Below are 13,356 nucleotides of genomic sequence, written 5' to 3'. Positions count from 1 at the left end.
TGAAAGCAGACAAAGTGCTCAAGTTAGAAACTTCTGAAGTGATGAGGGATGGGGGTTCTGTCTGGCTGTTTGTACCCACAGGAACAGCAATCTTCTGTCTCCATAGAGAAGCCTTTAAAATGTCAATGCATTGCAAATTTTATTATGTAATTTAAAAAAAAGAAACATTTTTAGGTTTTTTTTTTTTTTTTTTTTTGGTTTTTCGAGACAGGGTTTCTCTGTGTAGCTTTGTGCCTTTCCTGGGACTCACTTGGTAGCCCAGGCTGGCCTCGAACTCACAGAGATCCGCCTGGCTCTGCCTCCCGAGTGCTGGGATTAAAGGCGTGCGCCACCACCACCCGGCAAGAAACATTTTTAAACAGAGGCCATGAAACCATATTTTTACAATCTTGATTTCATGAACAGATATTTCTGTGTGTATGTACATGTGTACAGGTCTGTGTTCAAGTGCGTGCGTGCGTGCGTGCGTGCGTGCGTGCGTGTGTGTGTGTGTGTTTGTATGTGCGTACACAGGTAGGTATGGGCCAAGAGATTAACAGTAGATGTCTTCCTTAAAATCATTCTTCACTTCTGTTTTCAAGGCTCAATGAACCTGGACCTCATAATTCTGCTACCCCAGCTGGACAGAAAGCCCCCAGGACCCAGTTGTCTCTGCCTTCCTGGACTGGTGTGAGTGCATGCCACTATACTTGGTATTTATGTGGGCACTAAGGATCACAATCTATCTCTTCATGCTTGCTCTAAAAACATTTTACTAACCGAGCCACTCCTTAGCTCCTAAACCAGGTATTTTATGAAGTGTTTTGATGAACAACCTTCTTATAAGTTTAATACTGGGTTAAAGTCCATCAGTGGCATTTCCTTTGTCTCATCGTTTTTTTCCTTTAGAATCAGTCTGTGGGCAACCAGAGAGGAAGAGAGCCTTGGTCAGACTCCACATTCTTCTGCTTCTCTTTTTGCCAGGCTTCTACTATGTGGCCATAGGTAGCCTAGAACTCACTATGTAGACCAGGCTGGCCTCAAACTCAGAGATCCTTTTGTCTCTGCCTCCCAAATGTTGAGGTTAAAGGAATATGGAAATATTTTTAAATTTACTCATACCAAAACCTAAGACATTTATTTGTACTTTTTATTGGAAGATAACAAGTCACTTGAACATCTATTCCATTGTTTTCTTTAGAGATTTCTAGTTTTCCTCAGAACTCTGAACGTGAGTGACAAAACACCGCTCCTCTTCCATCTTGTTATGAGGCAGAATGAAAGGTATTTCATGTGCATTTCTAGTGGACATCTCAGTCTCAGCACATAAGCTCCAGGCCAAATGCCCAACCGCTCTTTTCAGCACTAATGGTTGATACTACCACCCTTCCAGGTACTCTGATTGCAAACCTTGGAGCAAATTCTGTGTTGTTTGGATCCTCTTCATCCTGGTTTACCCTCCAAGCATTTTTCTCTACTCTACCATTTTGCCCGTAGCTTTTTCTCATTTTCTGGTATACTATACGTTCTGCTTGCTTATAAGGTCTATTATCTGGTTTCTGTCTCTCAAAATAGGAGTGTAGGATTGGCAAAGACACAAAGGTCAAGTGTCTAAAATAATTTTCAAGGGAAAATTGTGAATAAATGATGATATAAGGTATGAAAAAGTTCTAAGAGATCCCAAGTTTGGTATTTTTATTGTTTAGACTTACGTAGAGTTCTCAATGTCAAAGGACCTCTTGCCGATGATCCAGTCTAGTCCAGTCTAGACTAGTTCCAGATTTACTTCGATTTACCATTTCAAGTAAGAGTGAGCTGGATTACATTGATTTCTAGAGACAGCCTGCCAGTGAAAAAAAATGAAAAGACTAGAAAAATACTCACTGGTCTTAATTTATATCTACTAGGCTTGGTCTTGGATATGAAATACTTGGAAAACTGGTGTATGTGGGAAGGACAATCACTATGCTCTTAAGACATATCTCAGTGATATCTCCTGTCATTTTTCTAATTCAATATGGCCATTTTATTTAGAGATTTTAGCTCTGAGAAAACCCTCAGAAAATATGGATAATAAAATTCTTTCCACTTAGATTCAAACAACACAACTATAGAAATTACGATTAGATACTTTTGAATTTATGTCTTCTACAAGCCAGACAATTTTACTGGTTTTCTTTAAAATTTTGCTTAAAACACAGAGAAAAAGTATGAAGAAAAGTCACAAGATATTTATTTTTCTTTTCAGAATACTAAGACAATAGTCTTAATGTGTACATTTTTTAGATAATTTGGAGCACTTAAAAGTTGAATTTTTATGTGAACAACAGTTCACCATATTTTTGTTTTAAAGAACACTGGTTTTGATGTAGTATGCTTGATTATAATAATCTGAATTTCAGGTTCCTATTTTTAAATAATATCAATTCCTAATTTTGTGTTTATTTTGTAGGACCAATGTTTCCATTTATATGATGAACCATTTCACACTGAAATAATAGAAATGGTTCAGATTTTAGAACTTAATATTTTTAAAAACTTAACTCCTGATTCTCTCTGCTATTGTAAACCACACGAAGATCATACAATTTCAAAACTGGAGGCAACGTGAAGATTTCCTACTCCAAAACCAAGGTATTTGCCAGAATGCAACAAGAGATATGAGTTGATTTACCCATGACTATCCATCTCTCAGAGCTAGAATCCAGTGGTGAAGTCCAGCTGGGCAGATTTGACTCAGTATACAATGCAGTTTACCTTGTTTATGACTTCCCTTCTTATTTCAATTTAATTTTGTATTAATATTATACTTGGAATATAAATTCGTCCACATTAAAACATTTTTTATATTTAGAAATGAAAAAAACACTCTTAAAATAATCTTCACAAATATTTACTCTTACTTTGATCTTTTTTATAAAATAATCTTTGCATACATTTGCTTCTTTTTCATATATTGAAGCCAAAGTTTCAGAATTAGAGATATTTAATAGTTGGTTGTTTATTTCCTGCTGGTGCATCTTCTGCTAAATTCCTTTCCTTAAAGTTTGTGATACGGATTTCGACTTTCTTAGTCCGTTTCTGCCTTTTTGATAATGGCTGCAGAATTTCAAGACAGCAGAGGAGATTTGACTTATAACTGGATGCTCGGGCTGTTTTTAACTGAAGCAGTTGGCTTCTGTGGCGCTCACTCACTTTCTGCTTTTGCTTGTCCACTGAGAGTTACCCTTGATTATGGAGAAATAGTTCCTATACAGATGCAATTTTTATCAAGAGCTCTCATGTTTCAGATACCTGTAGTAGAACATTTATCACTGCTAATCAATTTAGGTAAATTTGGAAGACTTACCCAAATATAAACATGGGAAGAGAATCTTCAGACTGATCAGTAGAGAATAGAAGGATCAACAGAGAAAGAAAAGAAGGGAAGAACATTCTGGATAGGACAGAGCCTGCCATATCCAGAGGTATGATAGAAAGAAAAACCCACAAAATGACCAACATGTTCAGTTACTCACGTGATAAATGATAAAACTAGCCTTGCTGAAAAGCAAGAGGAATCAAGCTCATCAACTCAGGAGAAGAGCCTTGGACAAGCCCCACAATAATGAGGAGGAGAGAGAGCAGCTTACCTGGAATTAACCCCAACCTTGCTCCAGAACTGAATCTGTGCTACCCCCACAGACACATCCTCATCAAAGAACTTCTTTCATCCGGAATGGGTCTTGTAGAGGTAGCAGTGGATGATAAACGACCTGAGGAAATACGGGAAACTTTAAGCCTAAACAGGGAAGCAAACATAATTTAATACCTAGTAGGCAGGAATCAGGGAGGCCATGACATCAGCCCCACTCCACCCCTAAACCCACTTTTCTTGGTTTGTCTCTCCCAATGAAGTTTCTAGAACCTTTTAAAACAATGTCACCATTTGAAGACCAAACATTTAAATAAAAATCGGGAATCTGTTGGGAAGAGGGGTACATTGCAAGTTTGAACCATGACAATCATGTGCATGGTTTAATGTCTTCCTAGAGTCACAGTCCTATGAGAGACACACAATCCTTACAACAGTGGTTGGAGATTAGGGAGTGTTGAGTAACTATTACTTAAATTAGGACTATATATACTTTAGTAGTGGCGTATATATGGTATTTATTGCTATAATTTGGATCTAAAGTGTTCCAAGACCCATATAGTAATGCTTTAGCTTGACAATGTTGGGAGGTGTTGAGAGCCTTAATTGGGGTAGGGGGTCTTCAAATCTTTTAGAACGTGCCCTGGAAGGGGTATAAAACTTCCTCACTTGCTCTTTATTTTCACTTCAAAGGTAAAGGGCTTTCTTCCCCAAGAGGCAGCTGCCAGATGCTGCCTCCAAGAGTCATCAAGACCAATCAATCAGGGATGAACACTCACCCTCACTGAGACCAAAACAAGCTTTCTGTTGACAAGTTACCCCAGACTTTGCATCCTGTGGTAGGAAGCCAGCACATCTGCCTCTCTCAGATTTCTTGCATGTAGCCCAGCAAAGCCAGTTTTTAAATTAGCATGCTCTTTCTTGTTTCCCTGTGAATGGGTGCAAGTGTAATGATCCTCGGCTGAAAGAGCAAGGAGAGCATTGGCCAAGGAGATTAGCAGGGATGGGAAAACAGAGAGCTGTCTCCTGATCTTAAAATGCACAGACTTCCCCCAAGGGGCAGCAATAGGACACTTCGCTCTAACTTACAACATGAGGTGGAACAGTTATCTTGGTTTTGCTGCCTGTGGGCTTGGATGGGATATATGTATGTATGTGTACATATATAATATACATATATGGAATAATGCCTTTTCACTTTTGTCTTAGAGACTTTTCAAAATAACACTATATATTGAAAATAGAAGCTTAAAATTCTATATATCTGTGAATACATTATTATCAAAGCTTTCGTTTGTATTTTAATTTTAAAATATAAATTTATTTCTAACACATGCATAAGTATTATATATATTTTACCTCATAAAATTCTACACTTTTTACCTCATATGTATTCATTCCAATTTTATGGGCTGAAACGTGTATAATATTTTATATGTTAGATAAAAGTAAATTCAAATAAAAATCCAATAATATATTCCATGAACCTGTACAATTTTATGTATTTCTTAAAAATACATTTAAATAAAAATTTAAAACTTAAGCATTTATTTTAAAATATTTTCCCTAAGAGACCATATACTTATGTATGACTTTAAAGGTACAGTGTACAAATTTTTAATTTAATAGTATATGTTTAATAGTTTAATTCTTGTTAATTAGTGAATAAATCTTTGCTTACAGATAGGTGACATCAAAGATATACTTTAAAAAGTATACATCTTTAGAAATACAAAAAAACCCTATTCATTTATCAAGTAAATTTCTCATAGTCAGATATAATTTCCCTTAAAATAAATCACTTTAAAATGAAAAAAATTGTGACTATCTTCCAAAGAAAATATTTTCTGTTTTAGAATATCAATCATCTTTGTAATGTGTGGGTTTATTTTTATTGTTCCCTCATTTGGACATAAATGACCTTGTTGGGTCACTTGGTTAGGTTAGCTGCCGTAGAGGCTGATGGGAGCCTGTCGGCAGGTTTAGGCAGGGGCGAGCAACTTCAGAAGGATGAACTGGCCCGTCAGGTGCATGGGCCATAAAACGTGGCTCTGTAGGACACAGTGTTCCTGATGACAGCAGTAAATCTGTTTCAAATAAAGTGAGCTGTTTGCTTAAACCTCCTCGTGTTCTGCCAGACCTTTGACGCGGCAAACCAACTCAATATAGAAATGAGTGAGCCCTTAGGCTGCAGGACGGATACACTCAAAGTACAGATTGTTGTGTCAAAATTGCATTTAGTCACATATGACACAATGCTCTAGTGAAGTATTTGGCATGCTGCTTTTGAGAACTTTCTATTTGAAGAGAATTGTTCCTTCTATTATTGTTCCATCATAATTTACCAATTATATTCTTTCAACATAGCATACCACTTTCCTGAAGAGATGCCTATTTCTTCATCCCTGTGATAAATCTATGGTCTTTTAATTTAATTTTTTCAATAAAATTATACAAGGAAAAATGTGCTTAGCATCCCAAGGAAGCATGGATTATTTAAAAGTAAGCCTAGACATTTTTCTTTTATTTTTACATCCACGCTTTTTTGTGCTACCCTTTCTTCAGTGAAGATTGCTTCAAATAAAGCTGTCTGATAGAGAGACATGGTTGCTAGGGAGCCAGGCACGATGGCGTATGTTGCCAGGGAGGAAAGAGAGGTGAGTCCCTGATTATAGAAGAAAACCATTTTTCATTCTCCTTGAAAGCAAAGCTTCTTTATATACAGATGACAAGTTCACTAACTCACCAGGAGTAAGGTTTCAGAGAGAAATATGGAATTTTAATACGTTTCCCAGAGGGGAAGTAAACCTAAGGACATTTCCTCAGGATGAAGGAGTGGGGTTTATACTCACCCATATCTTATTCTGTGGTGGGAAATCCTTCCAAAGGAGCAATACAGGCAAATCTCTGGCTAATGAAACTGGACATGCTCTCTAAGAGCTTGGCCTTGTCACCTGGGTGGAGTGAGTATAATCTCTTGCAAATATTTTTTTCCATCTTCATGTTTGGTCGTGCCAGTAAATAAACGCTTATCGCAGCTCTGTATGAGCTAGATATTTTACTAGAGATTTTTTAATGCATTTTCTTATTTAATCTCATAACCTGTTGCAAGATGTTATCATTTCAATAAACACAAGGAACAATTCCAGTCGGAGTAGAGAGAAGATTTGAATGTCAATCAGTGTCACTATCTTCTCTGCTTACACATCTCAGTAATTCCATTGCTACTGAAGAATCAGTTCAATCCATAGACACCCCAGTTTCATATAAACAAGAGCATAAACACTTTTTCTTTTTAACAAACATTTTTTTTAAAAACCCATAAATGCTGAAGTTTAATGAAATAATATTAGAGATTTGTCTGGTTGTTGAAAAACAAAATGTGTTAACAGCATTTAGGTTTAAGTTTAGAAAACTTGCTGCCTCATTGTTGGGCTCCCTTTAGAGTGTAAATAGCATAGACAATACGGCTTGTCTAGGAAAAGGACTTGCTGACAAGATACCGAGTGTGCATGATTTTCCAAGATGCACAAGATGATGATTACAAAGGATTCTTTGCAATGCAGTGGGAATATTGCCAGATTATAAAAGAAAAGCATTTTCAGTAAAACTGCCCCAGGAATATTTCAAATTGTTAACCAGACAACCTTATCAGCCATGTGTTTAGGTATCTTCAACCTCTTCTGCCCTAGAAGTCTTTAGAGGAATCCCAAGGCTGAGCGCATATACCACTTCTAAGATAAAGTAGTTCTCCTGGTCAACATGCTCACTTAGCTGGTTTTAAACAAGGGTGCATGGAATTGACCTGTACCCGTAGAAAGGAGATTGCTCATGTTTTATTTCATATGGAAAAAAGGCATTAGTCAAGCTTAATAATTCACTGGAAGCCTATTGGCTGAAGAAACCACATTTTATAAACTAAAATCATTTTTAGAAGACAAAAGTGGGCTTTTGTTTGAGACAAAGTCTTGCTCTGTAGTCAGGTTGGCCTGGAACTCACAGTGCAGTCCTGGTTGGACTTGAACCAAAGCAATCCTATTACCTCTGCTCTCCAAGTGCTGGAATTATAGGCATGAGCCACTGTGCCTGTCTTTAAAGTGGATTTATAGGTTGAAACAGTGAACAAGATATATTACCTACCTGAGTGGAACCAAGTAAGACAGTCATTGTGTCCACTTTTCAAAAGTGCTAACTAGATAATTCTGTGGTATTTTATGGTAGCTGGCAGTGGAGCAAAGGTTAATGCTCATCAATAGGACTATTGCACATGGGCTTGGATATGAGAACATTTTCCAGTCTACCATCATACTCCCTTGTATAAACCCAACTTAGTATGATCTCAGAAGCTAGCCAGAGTCAGGCCTACTGAGTACTTGGGTGTTTTCGTAGAAAAAGAAAACAAAAGTTTGATCCATTCCTCAGGGACACTTTTGGGTTGATCACTATAAGAGACAGAATATTTGATTAGGTGAACTGGGAAGGTCTACCAAATGCCACCCTACTTTAATTGCTATTGCTTAGAGACATGGTGTTTGGGGATTACTGCCTTATTGGCTACCCATGAAGTTGGTGCTGCCAACTTACCTCCCAGGAGGGTGTGGTCAAGCCTTTAATTGACTCCCACTTCAGAGGCTGTGATACTGTGGCATCAACTCTTGCGGTAAAACTGAACCTTGTACAGGGCCCAAGATAAGGGATTTATTTGAAAGACAAGACGCCTTTCTTAAACTCACAGGTGCTTGTAAAGCATGGAAGTGCTGTGACTTGTGCTTGAAGCACAGAAGGGAAGAGGAAGCAGGCATTCTTTCACACTCTTTGTAAATTTTATGTCAACTTTCCAGGAAAAACATTATTAGAAATTGTACGATGCCTTATATATGGAAATTGTTCAGGGAAAAAGCAAAATGAAAATCACTGTTAAGATTGTAATGCTGGGCAGGTGGGATGGCTTAGTAAGCAAAGGCACTCACTGCCAAGGGTCATGATTTGAGCTTGGTCTCCGACACCCACATGGTGGAAGAAGAGAACCAGCTCCCATGAGTTGTCCTCTGGCCTCACATGTGTGCCTTGCCATGCATGCCCTGCTCCAAAATAAACACACCATAGAAGAATAATGTCTGTCCCCTGCAGAACAGGGAGGAGACACTCAGTTTGTTCCCAAGATTTCTGTGAAGTCCTTATTTAGGTCTGAAATTGCACATGTGACTAGGATTAGTTTGGGGGAAAAAATTTAGTACAAAAGAGAACATTTATCAACCACAGTATAGCTACTGAAACAGATCCTACAAAACAAAGCAGAATTACCTGACCTTGACTGCTGTGTCTGACTGCATTACCTACTCTGAATATGAGTTATATCCTAGCAAGACCCAAGACACCTGTACACTTTTAAGCTATTAACCACAAGAAATAAGACCACTGTTTCACAAACATTTCAAGTCAATTCTGCTCTGTGGACACACACAGATGATTATTGCTCCATTTGTCTTTTCTCTTTTAATAGGAAGTAGCTGCTACTGACAACATTCTTTGACTAGAATAAGTGAAGGTCTGTTTGCCTTGCATGATATTAAATTAAATCTGTCTAAGAGATAAACAACTTAAACTTCAATGACTCACATTCACGAGTGCTTCTGTGCTAATATTTAAATAATGCATCTATCTTTCAGAGTCTGATTTAATGGTTTTGGCTGTCTTTGGTTTTAGGCTTTTGCAGAAAGCTGTCATGTGGTCTTCAGGACCCGTGAGACAGCTCAGGGGGTAAAGGTCATTGAAGCTTGATGCTCCCTGGGACCCACATATAGAGGGAAAGGACCAACCTTTAAAAACTGGTCCTCTGACCTTGGAACACATGTAACCCACCCTTCCCCGAAATAAAGAATATGTTAAATTAATCCTCTCTTTACCAGAAAAGTGAAAGTATTCTAATAATTCTTGTTTACCTGAAAGAGCAACAACCATATGCGAATGTTACCTGAGACTCTTCTACTAGGTATTTGTTAATTGGTTTAGATTGCAGCTTAATCATAAAGATGCCTTGCAAGGAGGAGCTCCCTGGAATATTCTTTCTGTAGAAAGAATATTAAATTAAAAGCACAGCATCACATGTGCCTAAAAACAGATTTACAGCATGTCATTCCCACCTGTTTGAATGACTTTTCATTTTCCACATGGAGGAAGTTAAGGCCATCCCTGTCCCTGCTAGAATCTATATGAATACAGTATTTACCATTATTTCATGCATCAGACAAACTGAAGTGTGACTAGAATGTGTTTTCTTTTTTTCAAAAATATCCTCTTTTTTGGCATGTATTTTTATACTATCACCTCTTGGGAGAGAATTTGTATAATATACAGTATAACATACATATTATGTGATATATAGCATCTATTATATACAATCTATAGATAATATTTGTCATTTCTGTAATACATACATGTTATAGAGAAAGAGGGCCCAGCAGGGGAAGGGTACATGCTACCAAGCCTGAGCCCCCGAGTTGGATCCCTGGAACATTCCCCACAACCTTATGTGGAAGACAGAAACAATTTCCCCAAGTCCTCTAATGTCCAAGGTGGCATCTTGTTATATACACAATAAATACATACAGTTTTAAAATGGGAAAAATCAAGCCAGATTTGGTGGTACATGCCTTTAATCCCAGCACTGGGGAGACAGGCGGATCTCTGTGAGTCTGGTCTACAAAGTGAGTTCCAGGATAGCCAGAGCTGTCACACAGAAAAAACTCATTTTTAGAAACAAAATAAATAAATAAACATAATAAAAAATAAAATGGGAAAATTATATATGCATATGTATATATTTATAAATTTACAACTAACTTTGGCTCATGAGATAAGATAGTGTAAGAAAAAAATGTAGGAATCCCACAACTATTCCTTCATTTTCTTGGATAATTTTCTAAATTAAGAACTTCAGTTTCATTTGCAAAATGGGGCCAGTCATATCTGCTTTTTTGATTATTATGAAGATAAAATTAATATACCATGTAAGCATCTGGACAGATTGTAGAGATTAGAAGCTTTGATCCACTTCCTCTGCTTTTCAATTGTTGATTACGTTAGCAGGGCAAAGGAAACCATTCTAATAAGACCAAGAAAAATAATAAGACTGTACTTTTACTCCTAGACTGTGTAAGACAGTCAGATGGAACAAGATTTATCTTCCAGAGATAATGATAATATTATTTCTTTTGTTTTCTCAAAAACAACACAGGTATATTCTTTTAAAGTCCATCAAAACTGCTGGGGTTTGACAAATTGTTATCATGAGTGGAGCTGAAGTCTTGTTTCAAGATTTTAAGAAGAGATTTATTTAACTTTATCTTATGTGTATGCTCGCCTGCATGTATATATGTGCCCCTTGTGCATGCCTAGTGTCCTCAGAAGCCAAAAGAAGATGTCCAGTCTACTGTTGACAACAGTTGGGAGCTGCCATGCAGGTGATGAGAACTGAATCCATGTCCTTTGCAAGAGTAGTAAGTACTCTTAACCTTAGATATGTCTCTCTAGTCCCCCTTTCAAGATTTTGGTATGGTCTAAATATTCCTTTTGCCATATAAATATTCAGCTTGAAACTATATGAACATGATTTCAGGGTGAGTATTAATACAACACAAATTTCATCTGGACCAGTTCACATCTAACCTACCAAAGATTCCATGGAGAGCAGGCATTGTGGCATCTCCATGTGATGCCCACCATAATTCTTTCCTTGTTTCTACTCATATGCTGCTGGTTGCACCGAGAGGTGGAGCCTAATTACATCCCCTGGGCTGATTTTGATGATAAGTGTGACCAATAGAAGGCTGGCAGAGTGTCACTCGGACTCCCAGACCAGGTTATGAGATGTTTCATAACTGTTCTGCTGCTAATTTGGGATATTTACCCTAAAATTACATTTACGGTGAGAAATCCAAACTCAGAGAGAAGCCACATGTGGGGACTTACTTGACAGTTCCAGCTGAGCCCAGTTGGTAGCAATTATTAACTGCCACCCCCATGAGAAGAGTCATTTGGATAAGCAGACCAGTTAGGGCTTCACATGTTTCCAGCCTCAGATGCCAGCACATCAGAAACCCGAAGTTAGAACCAGCCACCCCATTGAGCCACAGGAAATAGTAACAAATTGTTGCTTTAGGCTCCTAAGTTCTTAGATAAATGTATTATGGATAGCACAATGGTATTTCAAATTAATTACACAGTGACTTTAGCAAAGCATCTTCACACAGAGATGGGTATCTATCGTATCAAACTTCCAAACATGAAGCAATTTGTGCTCTTCCTGGACCCAAATTCTGCTTTAATTTCAGTTCTATCAGGTTTTAAAAACTATGATGAGTGTATGGTGTGAGATTTGAGGGGGAGAATTAAAATATAGCATTTTAGAACTCTAAGCTTCATATGCATGCATCCATTCATTTAAATATTGATTATGTACATATGCAAAGCAATGTGCCAGGTGCTGTGGGGGATAAAGGGATGAGTCAGAAAGCTGTACTAATATTAGCATTTTGGAAGCCCCGTCTTTTCCCTCCTGAATACAATGAGACACAATGTTCAAGTTTGCTGCCTGATTTTCCTAGGGCTTTCTCCTCACTTTTCTTTCTTTAGTTTCCTTGTTTCTCTCTCCCTTCCTGTTTCTTTTGTGACCATATTTTTTCAAGATTTCAGTTCAATTGTTTAAACCTTAAGACAAATAACATGAAGTCTAGAATTTTGGTGATTTAAAAAAAAATGTTTTTGACCAAAGGTTTTTATTTATTTATTTGCATCTTGTAAATATTGTTTTTACCAGTGATATTTTTGTTCAAATCTAGTACAAATAACAAATGGATCATAGAATTTTTATGCATCCTAAATGTTAGAGACATGATTAACTTCTAATTGTTTCTAAGAATTGTCAGTTGGACTGGAGGGAGGAACCTGAGGTGGAAAGCAAAGACCTGAGCTCAGTTCCCAGTACCCACATCAGCAGCTCACAGTACCTGTAACTCCAGCTCCATAGAGAGTTTCCTCCTCTGGACTCCATGGCATGTGCACATACATGCACATGCATATACCCCCCCCCCAAAAAAAAAAAACCCACTTGGTTAAAAGTAAAGTAAATCTCTAAAAAAAAAAAGTAACTTATTATTATTAATTAAATTCATTCATTTATTTTACATCCTGACTGCAGTTTCTGCTCCCTCCTCTCTGCCCATCCCCCAATCAACTCCTCCTCTGCTTCTGTTCAGAAAGGGGCAGGCCTCCTGTGGGTGTCAACAAAGCATGGCACATCAAGTTGACATAGGACTAAGCTCTTCCCCTTGTATTAAGGGTGGGAAGGCAACATGAGGGATTGGTTTGGGGGGATGGATGGAGGAGGAGAGTAAGAATTTTAACTTAAAGAGAAAGGGTTTTGAAGGGAAGAAGTTAACTCTACCACTCTACCACCAATTCTAACAATTATTTTCTTTTGCCCTGGGGTAATTAGAAAAACAATGTAAGGCTGAAGTGTGTTATCAATACATCAGTGCATGCTGGTATCAATACCCAAAAGCCTTTGCACTTGTAAGTTTCATGTAAATAAAAGTTCAACACAGATTTGCTTAGGTTCCACAGATTACTTTTAGAACACTTTTAAAATTATTAAACTTATTTACTCTTTTATAAGTGTTTTCAAAATTTAAAATACTCTTAAAACACAGTGCTAACTTTAGTCCACATTTTAAGCACCTGGA

Source organism: Peromyscus eremicus, chromosome 5 (assembly GCF_949786415.1).
Source record: "Peromyscus eremicus chromosome 5, PerEre_H2_v1, whole genome shotgun sequence".
NCBI lineage: Eukaryota > Metazoa > Chordata > Mammalia > Rodentia > Cricetidae > Peromyscus > Peromyscus eremicus.
This window is presented reverse-complemented; position numbering follows the sequence as displayed.